Raw genomic sequence first — 13,601 nt, forward strand, 5'->3', positions numbered from 1 at the left:
TCATTGCGGTTTTTCATCCTACCATTTGAAAGTATGTTTGCAAGATATTTTTATTAATGATTTAAGTATTATCATTATAATAAAAATGATAGTCTGTACTTGTTCTATTGTAATTCATAAATAGGAAGCTACTTAAATTGATGCTGAAATGTGACGCTACCATAGACACATAGAGGATTCTTTGTAACCTGACAAACAAAAGCTTCAGGAATGTCTTAGATTTCACAATAGCATATGCTGCCTGCCTGGGCATCTGTATCATACTTGAAGGTCACACTACTGACACACTGCACACGCCGATTGCAAGGCCCAAATTTATTCTTTCACTGATGAAGTCAGGGTCTTCATCCGTCTGCCTCAGCCTCTGTTATTTATTGGACAAGGGAAGGAACTCAAAGATCTTCCTACTAGTAATTTATTTAAAAATAAATGAATAAAAAGGTAAACCTCACAGCTTAGACTAAATGGAAGTGAGAAGAGTGGGACCTGTTCCCAAGGCTCCTGTCCTTTCCAAGCATCTGCATATCCAATAACCCAAAGCTCTGTAGATCTTAGTGAGCCACCATTACCTAGTAGTGATTCATTAAGTCACTGGTACAAGGTGATTAGTTGCTCTACAAGGACAGAATGAATTAAAGCTCACACTTTCTATTCTAGCACCGACTTTTGAAGCAGCCAGCATCGATCTTTTGTCTTCTGTGGGTCATCATTTGAGCATAAAGTATGAAAAGCAAAGTGGTTAATGTGACGAAGTACATTTCTCTCACCCCAATAACTCAGGACACTGTAGTGGTTTTTAGAAGCACAATATCAGTGACTGGACGAACAGAGACTACATCCAGGTGTTATGTGCCCACAGTGCCCATTCTTGTTATTTACACTGATGATTCTGAAGGTATCTTCATACCAACCAAAAGTTTTCTATTATGCATTCAATTTTTGGGTTGCTATAAGGCAGAATATAAACCCCATTTAAGATTATTAATTTTTTTGTCTTCATTTGTAACACAAAAATTCTTTCCAAGATTTTTACCAAACAGTTCAAAAGTCAGTAGTTCAGTCTTTTAGAAATGTGTACATGAAATGCCCCCAAAGTAGAAGCTACTTAAATGTTCTGCAATTGTGTGAATGTTTGAATATTATGTGGTTCATTCCTAATATGGACTACTTTTTATAAGCAATAAGGAGGGATTGCTAACAATGATTTAGGTGACTCTCAAGTAAATTACAGAAGGGAAAATGTTTTGAAAGAATACAAGTGCAAATTTCTACTTAAGTCATATTCCAGACCCCACACAGCCAGAGAGGTGGAGAGTGTCCCATTGCCAGGGATTTGACTGGGGGTTGGAATAGCACTGGCTCTAGGGATAATTGATGGAGCTGTTTCTCTGGAGAATTTTTATTTTGTTTCTGATCCCACAAATCTCCATGTGCTCTAAGATGTCCAAGAGCTATGGAAGGTCTGACGCAGCCACAGCTGCACACACAGAAGTGTGTGTAATCAGGACTTTGGTACACATGTGATATTTCTCAGGCATGCCAGCCTCTTGGATACAATGTCTTCCTTTCCTTGTATAAAGTATCATGCACAGGGTTTAGCTGCATAGTTCTCTAGAAACTTCTGTATATCAGCAACTGTTTCAAAGTAAAAAGTTAGCAAAGAGCTGGGAGTGGTAACTTTTCATCCCAGTACCAAAGAGGCAGAGGAAGTCTCTATGTCTCTAGGCTGGCAGCTAGCCTGGTCTACAAAGTGAGTTCTGGATCAGTCAAGGTTCATAGTGAGACCCTGGGTCAAACCACAGTGACAACAAAAGTTAGCAAAGACCTGGAAAGATTTGTCTAGTCCTAAATAGATAATTAAGTCCACTTGAGCATTAATTTCACATCTACTTACATAGTCTAATAGATATTAAGTCTATATAATTATATACACCTATACATTAAAAGGGAACTTTTATATTAATTTTGGCTATGATGGTCATATGTCCTCTGATTTAAATTTTGTTACCAATGAAAATATGTATAATATAATTTGATAAGAATGGAAAAACATATATATATACATGGAGAATCTAGTGCTATATATGTACATATATTGGTAGTAGCTCATTTTTATTTTTTTAATAATAATAGAGTATTTAAAATAATTAACAACATGTAACTATATGGAAGACTATACATTAAACTACTGAAATAGTTTTATTTCCTATATTCCATATTTCTTTGGTATTTTTCAATTGTATGTCTTACCAATAACAATATAAAATATTTATGTATTTGCTTTTATGTATATTTGTGCATGGCTGCATGTACATCTGTGCACCATGTGCATGCAGGAGCCCATGAAGATTAGAGAGTCATTGGGTCCCCTGGACCTGGAGCTGTGAGCAAAGATCTTATAATCAGAAAAAAGGAAAAATTTAAGAAGAAATAAAATGAAACTTGTTGCAAACCTATAACCCAAATCGCTTTAGTATTTATGCAAATATGAGAATTTCACAAGTAATGTAATTGTGTTTGGACAGCAGAATCACAGGGCAGAGATCCCTATCTCTGCCTGCCCTGCCCTGCCCTGCCCTACCCTGCCCCGCCCCACCCCTGGGGTCTTCATTCATGAGAGCTCAGCATACCTACCAATTCCATATCCCTGTTTACACAGCTCTCTGCATTTTCATGATGGTGACCTATGACATTGGGAACCATGGGGGTGGAGAGGGAGCTTAATGTTAGTGCACTTTCTTACCATATAAGACAGAATGCCAAGATCAGAGTTTGGTTCCCAGAACCCATGTCAGGAGGTTGATAATTGTCAGTCATTCCCAGCTCCAGGGCATCCAATCCCTTCCTCTGTCTTCCACAGACACATGCAAAGGCAAACATATGCACATATCCTCACATATGTGAGGATAATCATATACATATGCTCATAATCATATACATATACACATGCACATGCACATACACATATACATATACATCATATACACATTTACATTCATATGTGTCACATACATATATACTTATAAACATACACACACGTACATATACATTACATATACACATACACATCATACACATACATTATACATACATATACACATATATTACACATACATATACACATACATATGCATATACATATACATGCAGATTACACATACACATACATTACATACACACACACACACACACACACACACACACACACACACACACACGTTATGCATTCATTCTCTGCCTGCAGCCCCTTTCGAGTACTGCATGCTTCCTCTGCTCTCTGCAAATGCTGTCTATCTGTGGCTTTGCTGAAATGGCTCCCATGATGGTTATCAAAACAGAGATCCTTCTGAGTGATAGACTACTCAATCTAGTGTCTGTTATTGTGGCTGTTAACACTCATGCTTGCTGCTGTGAAGCCTTCATTGTGTGTGTGTGTGGTGGTGGGGGTGTTGGGAGTGTACCCCCATTCCTAACAGAATGCTCCCCTCAAGTCTTCCTCTAAACCTGCTTTGCCTATAAAATTATAAATTTGTTTTTTGAAATGCCTGTTGAGAACTCTTCCCTGTCACTGTGGCTGAATGTGTTTATAACAATTTTTGACATTGGGTGAGAAAGAATACACTGTAGTCTTTATGTTATGGGGACATGTTCGTTCTCTGCTGGCAGATCTCCTTAAGCAAACCCTTCTCAGTGAGTACTATTGTAAACAATATGCCATAAAATAGACAATAAATGAAAGATGATAGATAAATAATAGGTAGAGGATAGATAGATAAATAGATAGATAGATAGATAGATAGATAGATAGATAGATAGGTAGATAGGTAGATAGATAGATAGACAGACAGTGAATGGATGGATGGATAGATAGATCAAATATGGGCCAAATACTGAGTAGAGAGGTGGAGAAGCTTTCTTTATAAGAATATAAAATATCTGTAAATTTTTTCAGTTGTTAAAGTTCAGTTTTCTGTTTGACATATTCATTAACCCATGCCCTGGGTGGACTGAGAAGAATTTGGTTTTATTTTGAGTAGATGTTTCCATGGTCCAAGTGTTTTCCTGGAAGAGGCTGACAGAAGTTTCCAGAAAATCATTGTGAAAGCTTCTGTGAAAATACTTTTAAGGTCTACACAAAGTATCATAGACTTGAGCTTCATGAACTGTCAGCCTAGGAGGGAAGCACCTACTTCCTTCCTAATGAGTGATGGGGTCTCAGACTCTCCAAGTCCCTCCCTGAGGAAGGGATGGATATGAGTTCTTTGCCCAGGTCAGGTTTCCTGGCAGAGACTTCACGGGTGATATTTACACAGTTCCTCAGATTAAATATATCCAGCTGTTTTAGCCGAGCCAACTGTCTCCTCGCACGTATGTGAACACATTCCCCTGTATGCTGCAGCATGCATTTCTAAGACCTAAACCAAGCAAAACGGAATTTAGAGTTATTGGACTTTCAGAGCTAAAAGGTTGGTGATATATTCAAGCTTGGGAAAGGAACCTTTAGATTACAGGGATGTAGGATGTCTCATGTCCCGATTCTGTTCGTATTGGACACCTGTATTCTTTCTACAGTTTCATCTTTATTAGCCATCTTGTCTCAGATTTGCTGACATGTGCTCGTAACCCCCAATGGTCCAGAAGCTATTGCTCTACTGATCAACTATGGGGCGGATAGTTAATGGAGAGCTCTTGGGGAAGAATTTATATATATATATATATATATATATATATATATATATATATATGACTATAAAGTATTGTAAACAACTTTGAATTCTTTCATGTCCTAAAGTGGTTTTCTGCCTGACATATTCATGCTCGATTAATCTGTGCTTTTTATTTAGCCCCGGATGGATAAACTAAATAGAATTAGAATTATACAAGTAAATGTTATTTCAAACCCTCCTGTAGCAGGAAATAGCTTTGTAACAAAATTACGTGCCAGCTGGCCCTGCTACCAGCGTCCAGAATGACAGTGTTTGCTTTTGATTCCCTTGGAATCACAGGGCTATTTAGCTGCAGGATCATCAAAGATGGTCAGCAGAGAGGGCCAGAGGTCAAGGGCACTGGGCTCCCTAGGGATCCATCATATGCTCTCCCGTGACATTAACTTCAGTTTGTCTTCATCTGCCATTCAGATAAATGCAGAGAATAACAGCACAACCCATGCTGCTAATATTCAGGGTCCTGACCACGTAGGAGGCCATTAGAATAGTGTTTGGTGTTCATGAATTTCCGGTTGAGTTTTTTTTTTTTTTTTTTTTTGTCCTGCCAGGCCTCTCTTCTTAAGGTATGCCTGCGCTTCTGTGTTTGTCCGACTGGATCAGTGTCCTCCAGCATCCCTAAGTTTATAGATCTTTAAATGCTGATTTTTCTTTTTAATTCCCCGGAGGCTTCTGAATTCAATCAGCAGTTGAAGCTCCCAGGAAACTGTCACTTTCCCATCAGCCTGGGTCACTATGGACAAGGGACTCAGCCTCCTTTGTGCCTTAAATGCTGACCCTTTAGAATCTGATCCTAATGGCCAATCCTTAAACTCTTCTAATACATTATTCCTAAATATCCCACAAGCTTCTAAATAGAGAACAAGTGTTCAAAACCTGAGCTGCAGGGATGGGGTGATGACATTTCAGAATCACACCCCCGCAGAGATCAACAGTATAATGTAGTTGTTAGGACATTCAGCAAATTCTGATGCAGTATTTTAGCTAGAAGAGAGCCGAAGTCACAGACGCAGTTGCCCCCTTACTCTTAAGGCAGAAGAACATATATGAATCTTAAGGACCAAATGATCTGGATTTAAAATAATAATGAGGACATTCAACACCTAGAGCATGTGTGATGTCCTAAATAGTAACCAATATAAAATATTTATATTTTATATAAAATATTAAAAAATAGGTGAATTATTGCTTAACAAATATTTATTAGTAGTAGCTACTAGTGCTAAAAGAATCAGACTAAAGAGGCCATGCAGATATCTAGTAACTAGTGTTCTTCCAACTGCTCTGTGCTCTCCAGGTTAATTATCTTGTGTACACATACACACACACACACACACACACACACACACACACACACACACACCTACACAGATACATGCATGCACACCATACACACATGTACACATGGGTACACAATGGTGATACGATAAAGAAAAATCAAAAACAAAAGCCACAGCTCTCACTGAAAGAAAATTGAAGTTTATTTTGGACCCATTTTGAGTGACCTTGGTCTGGGAACACAGACTGAGGTTATCCTAAGTTCCATGTTCCGACGTGGAAGCAGTCATGAGGTTTTTGCAGTTTTACAGAACAAAGTCATAAATCATCCCTAACACATATACACATGTACATACACATACATACATGTACACTCGAACGCGCACACACATGTATAATCATATCACATTTACATATACATATATATGTATGTATCCATGTTCATTTTGCTTACATACACATATACACAATATATATATATTCATATGTACACACATGCATATACTCATGAATTGCATACATGCATATACTCACACATACATATATATTCACATATATACACATACACATTTCCACTTGTATATATACATTATCATTTGTTCAATGTGCTCTTGGTCACATCTTTAGCTGATCCTTCTGTTATCCTCGAAGCATGAAGACTAATTACATCTAATTACATAAAATCTTCATGTTTCCCCTCATTCTGTAATTACCCTTACTCCCAAGTAATTTTTCTGTGATTTTGAAGACAGCAGATTTCTAACATCTGAGATCCAAGGCAGCCAGTGTTTTAGACCCAGTGTGAGTCCCTTGGCCCAGAAGCACTTGATTAAACCCCTTTCTGAGCCTAAAAGACCAAGACCAAGAGTGCCAATGCCCTGTTTCTAGAGAAGAGCATATGGCCTTTCCTCTGCCTCCTTTGCAGCCCGTCACTGGATTCCACAGACACTAAGGGAAAACATCCTTGACCTTAACCTTTCTCTGTATCCCTGTCTGGAGTCCCCTGAAAGTGATGATTGATGAACTCTCTGGATATCAACACAGTAAAGCTGGCACAAAAATAACTACCTTTCTACCTTACAATTCCAAAGTCCTGCTCAAATCTTCTCACAATCCAAAGAAGGAGAGAGAGGGGAGAGGGGAAAGAAAAGAGAGGAGAGGGAGGAAGAGAGAGAGAGAGAGAGAGAGAGAGAGAGAGAGAGAGAGAGAGAGGAGAGAGAAAGAAGGGAGAGAGACGAGAGGGGGAGAGAGTGAGAAAGAGAGAGGGGGGAGAGGAGAGAGACAGAGACAGAGAGACAGACAGAGACAGACAGACAAAGACAGAGAGGAGAGAGATGATCGAATCCACTGTGAACAAGCCCAAAAAGAACCAGGAAAAAAAACCCCAATTTAGCAATATAGATGATGTGGCCATGTATTTTTTTTTCTTTTTTAAGAAATGCACAATAGCTAAGATGGTGGTGCATTGTACCAGTTGGGATACGGTACAGAGAAGAACCCTACATTTTCTTTATAGATTTACCAAAATTTTCGGAATTATTCAAACCAAGAATTTTTTTTCTTTCCTGAGAGTTCACTTTCACCCTTTACAAAACTCTCCTCCTTTCCTTAGGGAAACTTCCAGAATGACCATGTAGTGCGGCCTGGGCTCATGAGCCAAGTTACAATTTGTGGTGGGATTCTGTTTCATCAGCGTAGTGTCTCCGAGTCCCCAGGGCATCCCAGAGTGCCACAGTGATGACGAGACCATTCACTGTAGTAGACGTCCACACTTCCAGGCTCAGTATTTACTTTTAGAATAAATCACAGTAGCATCCTTTCTCCTCCCTGGATGCCTTGTAGAAGGGAGATAATGAGAGTCACTGCGGAGTCTCCATTCTGTCCTGCAAGCATATGTGTTTCCGTCATTCGCTTGTTGTTTGCATCTTGTTACGGGGATGGTATGTAGCAAGCATATTGAAATGCGGCTTGGGATCTGCGGATTCTGTTCCCTAGGAAAAACATTGGAATTTCCTGTGCCCAAGTGTTCTGTACAACAAAGTATGTTTTCTTTCTCAAAGGGACCATGTCTCCGAGAAACTTATGTGGTGAAAGGAGGAGTAACCACCCTCCAGTCGGTAGGGTGGGAACAACTAAGAAGCCCGAAGCCATGCTTCTGTTGGGTAGACACAGCACAAAGAAGATCCATGTTCTTAGACAGTTGATTCTGTAGTGGAACCTGGCCAGAAACTGGACTCCTTGTCCCCATTCTGTGCATCTAGTTCTTCAGGATGTTGGGCAATTTGAAGATCTGTTTTTGTTGCCTGAAAGTTAGAATGTCCGCATACTGAGATTCTTATGGTCAGTAGTAGTCCAGAGATGATTGGGATAGGGGTTGGGTCAAGGTATGTAGGACATTTAATGTTCAATGCTACAATAGATCTTGGTATCTATAGATAACCAACCAGTATGGCTGACAGTACAGATGATGATGACCCTGTTGGCGATAAGTCTGGGCATGAAGATGACAGTGCTCAAGGTCCGGATGCCGAGGCAGCTTTTGCTGCTGGTGACGGTGCTGCTGCTGCTGCTGGTGATGATCGTTATAGCAATGATGACAGTTAGTGAAGTTGGTGATGACGGGGATACTACATGAAGTAAGAAGAATGCGGTGAAAACCAACATCTAACTGTATTTTAGATTGGTTGAAAATTTTCTGAGTTCTATGGATCCTACTGACCTTAGTCTTCAGCTCAAAAAATATTTTTTCTTTATAGTCTTCTTAAAAGACAGCATGTAAATTAAGTGTTCATAGTAGAGACAGTCTCTGAATCCCTGGAAATCAACCCCGATGCAGAGGTAAGCCTGTTTCTGAAGAAGTCCATCTTCCAGCTGTCAGTTTCAGTAGACAGACTTCTAGCTGTAGCAACCAGCTCACATCTCACCAAGGAAGGAAGTTAGGACAAGGAGAGGTCCTGCGTCTGGGTCATGGGCACTCCAGCATGCTGCTCAGATTTTTCCATCAGAGGACAGACTGCCCAGGTCACACAGGGACTCCAGAGTTCTGCTTTCATTTCCCATTAGGAAGAACGATACCCAAACTCATCTCCCGAGCAGCTGTCAAACTAATCTGAGTTGATGTTAATTTATATGCTGAAGGACAGAACAGGGAAAAGCTCATTTTAAAGCTGGTAAAGTGAATATGCAGTTAAAAACAGTAAAACGTGTCAAAGAATTTACTTATTAAGGTTAATGCTAACAAGAAACTAAGCTTCTTTGCTAAATACAAAAATACGAAAGGGGAAATGTAATACTCCTAGTTAAACTGGGAGGTGTAGGCTGAGGTCCCACTGTGACACATTATAGGGAGGGCTGCTTGAGACAGGCTACCACCAATAACAAACATGGTCTATCTCTCCCACCTAGCAGCATGTGGGCCTTCACCATTCAACCCAAACCCTTTACTGGACATCTGATCTTTCTGTGAACAAGGTATGGGCTCAGCACATGCTACACTTGTCTGTGTACTTATTAACTAGTATGTTGCCATGACATACACTGACATGGGCCTTGTAAACATGAAATTATGGTAAGTTATGTTCTTCAAACAAGTAAGGGAAATCAACCAAAAGCCAAGAAAACAATAATCCTGTTTAGAAAATAACAACCACCCAATATTTAAAAGGGTTTAAGAACAGATATTACCTTTTTGGTGATATAGATAAATCTAATCCAGTTTTGTAGTTTGGAAAGGTCAACTGGGGCTCACCAAATTGAATCACAACACTGCAGAGGAAAACACTACATCACAGTGTTTCAGAGGATAACAACATTGCAGTGTTGCAGAAGATAACATTGCAGTGTTGCACAAGATAATATGACATTGCAGTGTTGCAGAGGATAACGTAACATTACAGTGTTGCACAAGATGACATCACAGTGTTGCAGAGGATAACAGAACATTGCAGTGTTGCAGAGGATAACACATTACAGTATTGCAGAGGATAACACACTGCAGTGCTACAGAAGGAAGGTGGTTTGTACTCTGCAGATTTCGTTCTGCTGAATATACTCTCTTCCTATACACCTGTTAGATTATTCTTTCTCTGCTTCTCCTCTTTTACCTCTGTTACCCTCCTTTCCTTCTTGTGTACTTATCCTTCTCCCTTGTGATTTGAATTTACTGAATGCTGTCAGATGAACAGAACTTAATCAAAGGAAGCTATTGACCAACAACACAGCTACTCATTCAGTAGTCTCTCTATATGGTATGGTCTCCCGGACTTAGCCACTGAAGAAAAATGAGAAAGGTTTTAATGCAAATACTCCTCGAAAATACTCCTTACTGATGCTTTCCCACACAGATGCAAACAACATCGGCTTCTGTTCGAGCCTAGATAAAACACCTCATGTCCAGCATGACCTCTCCCTCTACATCGCATCTGTGTTCTTTTCACCACTTGATCATTCTCCAACCGTTTTTGTAAATTCAAGAAATTGGTTATCTTCTTTTCAGCACAACATATAAACCAAGGTGATAGTTTGAAAGAAAGTACTTTATTTTTGAAAATAGAGTATGCTCATAGGTTCAAATTTAAATTAACTGTCTTAGAATTTAATAATGTTAAACAATAACTTGAATTAATATTATTTAAAAAACTATACTTAAAATAAATTGTTCTAAATGACATTAAGGCTTTCAAGATCCCTATTTCACAGTTATTGATAAGTAATACAAGTTACATTTAATAATCTATTTTGTAGCTATTGCTCTTTCATAACCATATGATTGTGAGTAATAAATGAGTAGCCATTTAATTTCTTAACCTTGTCCCTCGATTTTAATTCTTTCCCCCATATATTTTGACAATTAGTTGTAATTATTCCCAGAAAGGACATTGGCTGGATCATGTATGGGCTAAGGAAGAGATCACTTGATAAGTAGAGAAAATTAATGATTAGTGCCCAATGAAGCAGGTTTCTAGAGAGTCTTCCAGGTTTATGTAATAACAAGCAGACATTTTCTCCAATCACAGAATGCATTCTGAGCTATAATTTGAAGAAACTAGCACTATCCAGTGAGCTCCCCTGTCCACCAGGTTAGGGGCAGTGAATCACCATGCAATTAAGCAGTCTGCTAAATGATCGATTGCATTACTTTGTTTGCCACCAGCTGGAATAATTAGGGGGTAGTAATAATCACTCCAATTAAAGTGATTCTTTTGCGGCTCACCCTTGTCTGTTTTTACCTGAGCTATTCAGGAGACAAAACAGCCCTCAGTAGTAGCTTTCCTGCTGGTTGAGGCTCAGAGTACTTCCACCCTCCGGAAAAGGACACAGGATCCCGAGTGCCTCCCCAGAGGCCAGCAGTACTGGGCTTTCCTCTGGCCTGGCTGCTCTGCTCTCCCTGGTTTAGTATTCTGTACATGGTTGGTCAGCTCCTGAGGCTCTCACCCAGCGAGGTGTGCCAGCCTGATTATGCATTCTGCAGAGGAGCACCCTTTCCCTCACTGAAGGCATGGCGATATTTATCATCCAGCCTTGGTAGCACTCATAGAGACACAGCATAAAACCAGGGCAGCCAATGCACTCAGGGAAGCCCTGTCAGAGACTGTTTCCAATTCGGAATCTAAAACTATTATAAATAGTATACCCAGTTTGACTGTAGGCCAGGACCCTGCTTTGATAACTCCTCCAGCCTCTGTCCTCACTCTGAGCTCCCTTACAGCTTCCCTGGGCCCCACTGCCCCTGCTCACCGAGTGCAAAATGGGCTTTATGAGTGGGGAGGCTTTTCCTCGTTGCCAACCAGCAAAGGCTGGAGGAGCTTCAGTGACAGCCATACCTTAGATGGAGCTGTGTTCCATGCAGGATGGGTTTACTGGTGCTGCCCTCCCTTAATGGAACTTTAAAGCATCGGATGCTTAGACTCTTGTAGGCTTTTACTCCGGGAACAGCAGCCACTCAAATCCACTTTATGGAGACTTGATGACAGTGACGCTGTGTAGTGATGAGCCCAGGATCTCAGAAGTCTAGGCCCTGATACAATCAAGCTTAGGTCTCAAGCTTAGTTACAAACATGCAGTCTGACAGGGTCAGGAGAGCCTGGGTCATAACGAGGACTTTTCTATAAGATCACCAGTTTGCCCATTGTGCTGAATTAGGTCACAGGGCTAGATCCACCTGCTGATGGGGAAACTGAGGCACTTAGAGGCTGCATGACACATGACTTCATTGAAAACCAGGCTCTTTGGAAGTAGACTGGGATCGTGCCAGGTGCTTCTCGAGAAGGAGGAGCTGACTAGGTGAGGGGTGCCAGCAACAAGCACATGCGTGTCCCACCCGGGCGCCGACATGGGTGCAGGTAGCTTCCTTCATAACCAACATGGGGTTCTAACAATATCAACGAATGGGTATGAGTTAGTGAAGCTTATTAACTTAGTCATATTAATTCAATATAAAATAAATTAGTGAATGTTCTGACTGGAAAAGTTTAACTGATGCAAAAATAGAGCCAGGGTGTTGAAAAGAGAAATTTCACTATTTTTAAACACATTTCAAACAATGTCAACGGGAAGCACATCACTGTGTTAATTTCAGAAACAAGAGTCAGGTTTCTTCAGAGATCAAGTCTGGCATCTAAAGGGACTCTTCCAGTGCCTGAAGTATATTTTCTAAGTATGTAGCAATGTTCTTAGCACAGTGCAGCATCCAAAGCTGGGTACCTAGAGGTGACAACCCCATGAGAAGAACAACAATATCAACCAACCAGACTCCCCAGAGCTCCCAGGGACTAAACCACCATCCCAAGAGTACACAGGGATGGATCTATGGCTCCAGCTGCATATGTAGTAGAGGATGGCATTGTTGGGCATTAATAGGAGGAGAAGCCCTTGGCTCCGTCAAGGCTTGATGCCCCAGGGTAGGGGAATGTCAGGGCAGGGAGGTGGAAGGGAGGGAGTGGCTGGGTGGGTGGGGTAGCACGCTCATAGAAGCAGGGGCAGAGGGGATGGGATAGCGAGTTTCTGAAGGGGAAACCAGGAAAGGGGATAACATTTAAAATATAAATTAAAAATTATCTTATAAAGAAAAACCACCTAGTGCTGAGAGCTTCACGATACAGCCTGTCAAACAGTGGATGGGCTATTGGAGGTGTGGGTTTGGTGACTGCTTGAAGACTATAAAGAACAGTATGGTATTACAGAGTGAAGTGCATCACATACAGTGGTGTCCTCGCATGTTATAAAATAATTCTGTGGAAAGATCGAGAGATACATTCCCGGCATTTGTAAGCCGGGAATCACTTCCTCTGCAAAGCATTTCTGCCCTTCCACCAAGCCTGTGTTGAGCTCCTTTTACTAAATTTTAATGTCGTTGAAGACTCCACCCTCTGTATCCACCCTCAACCTCCAGCCTCACAAATTAAACGGGGGGGGGGGTGTTTACTACATATTTGGTTTTGATATGTTTATGTTTACTCGCTTAAAAACAACTCGGGATATTTAAAGGAAGTTAGTTCTGGTTTGCCATCTCTAAGCTTTATTTTTACATCATATTTTGACATTATATAAAAAGGAAAAAAATACTGGCAAAACCTGCTCCTTTAAAACATTTTATATCGA

The 13,601-nt window shown here is 40.4% G+C and overlaps 1 protein-coding gene across 2 annotated transcripts in view; it reads left to right on the plus strand.

Moving 5' to 3' along the window:
* Nalf1 (NALCN channel auxiliary factor 1) overlaps window positions 1-13,601 on the plus strand; it is a 522,562-nt gene that overhangs the window by 235,091 nt on the left and 273,870 nt on the right. The window lies entirely within an intron of this gene.

Source organism: Rattus norvegicus, chromosome 16, assembly GCF_021556685.1.
Source record: "Rattus norvegicus strain SHRSP/BbbUtx chromosome 16, alternate assembly SHRSP_T2T, whole genome shotgun sequence".
NCBI classification, from domain to species: domain Eukaryota; kingdom Metazoa; phylum Chordata; class Mammalia; order Rodentia; family Muridae; genus Rattus; species Rattus norvegicus.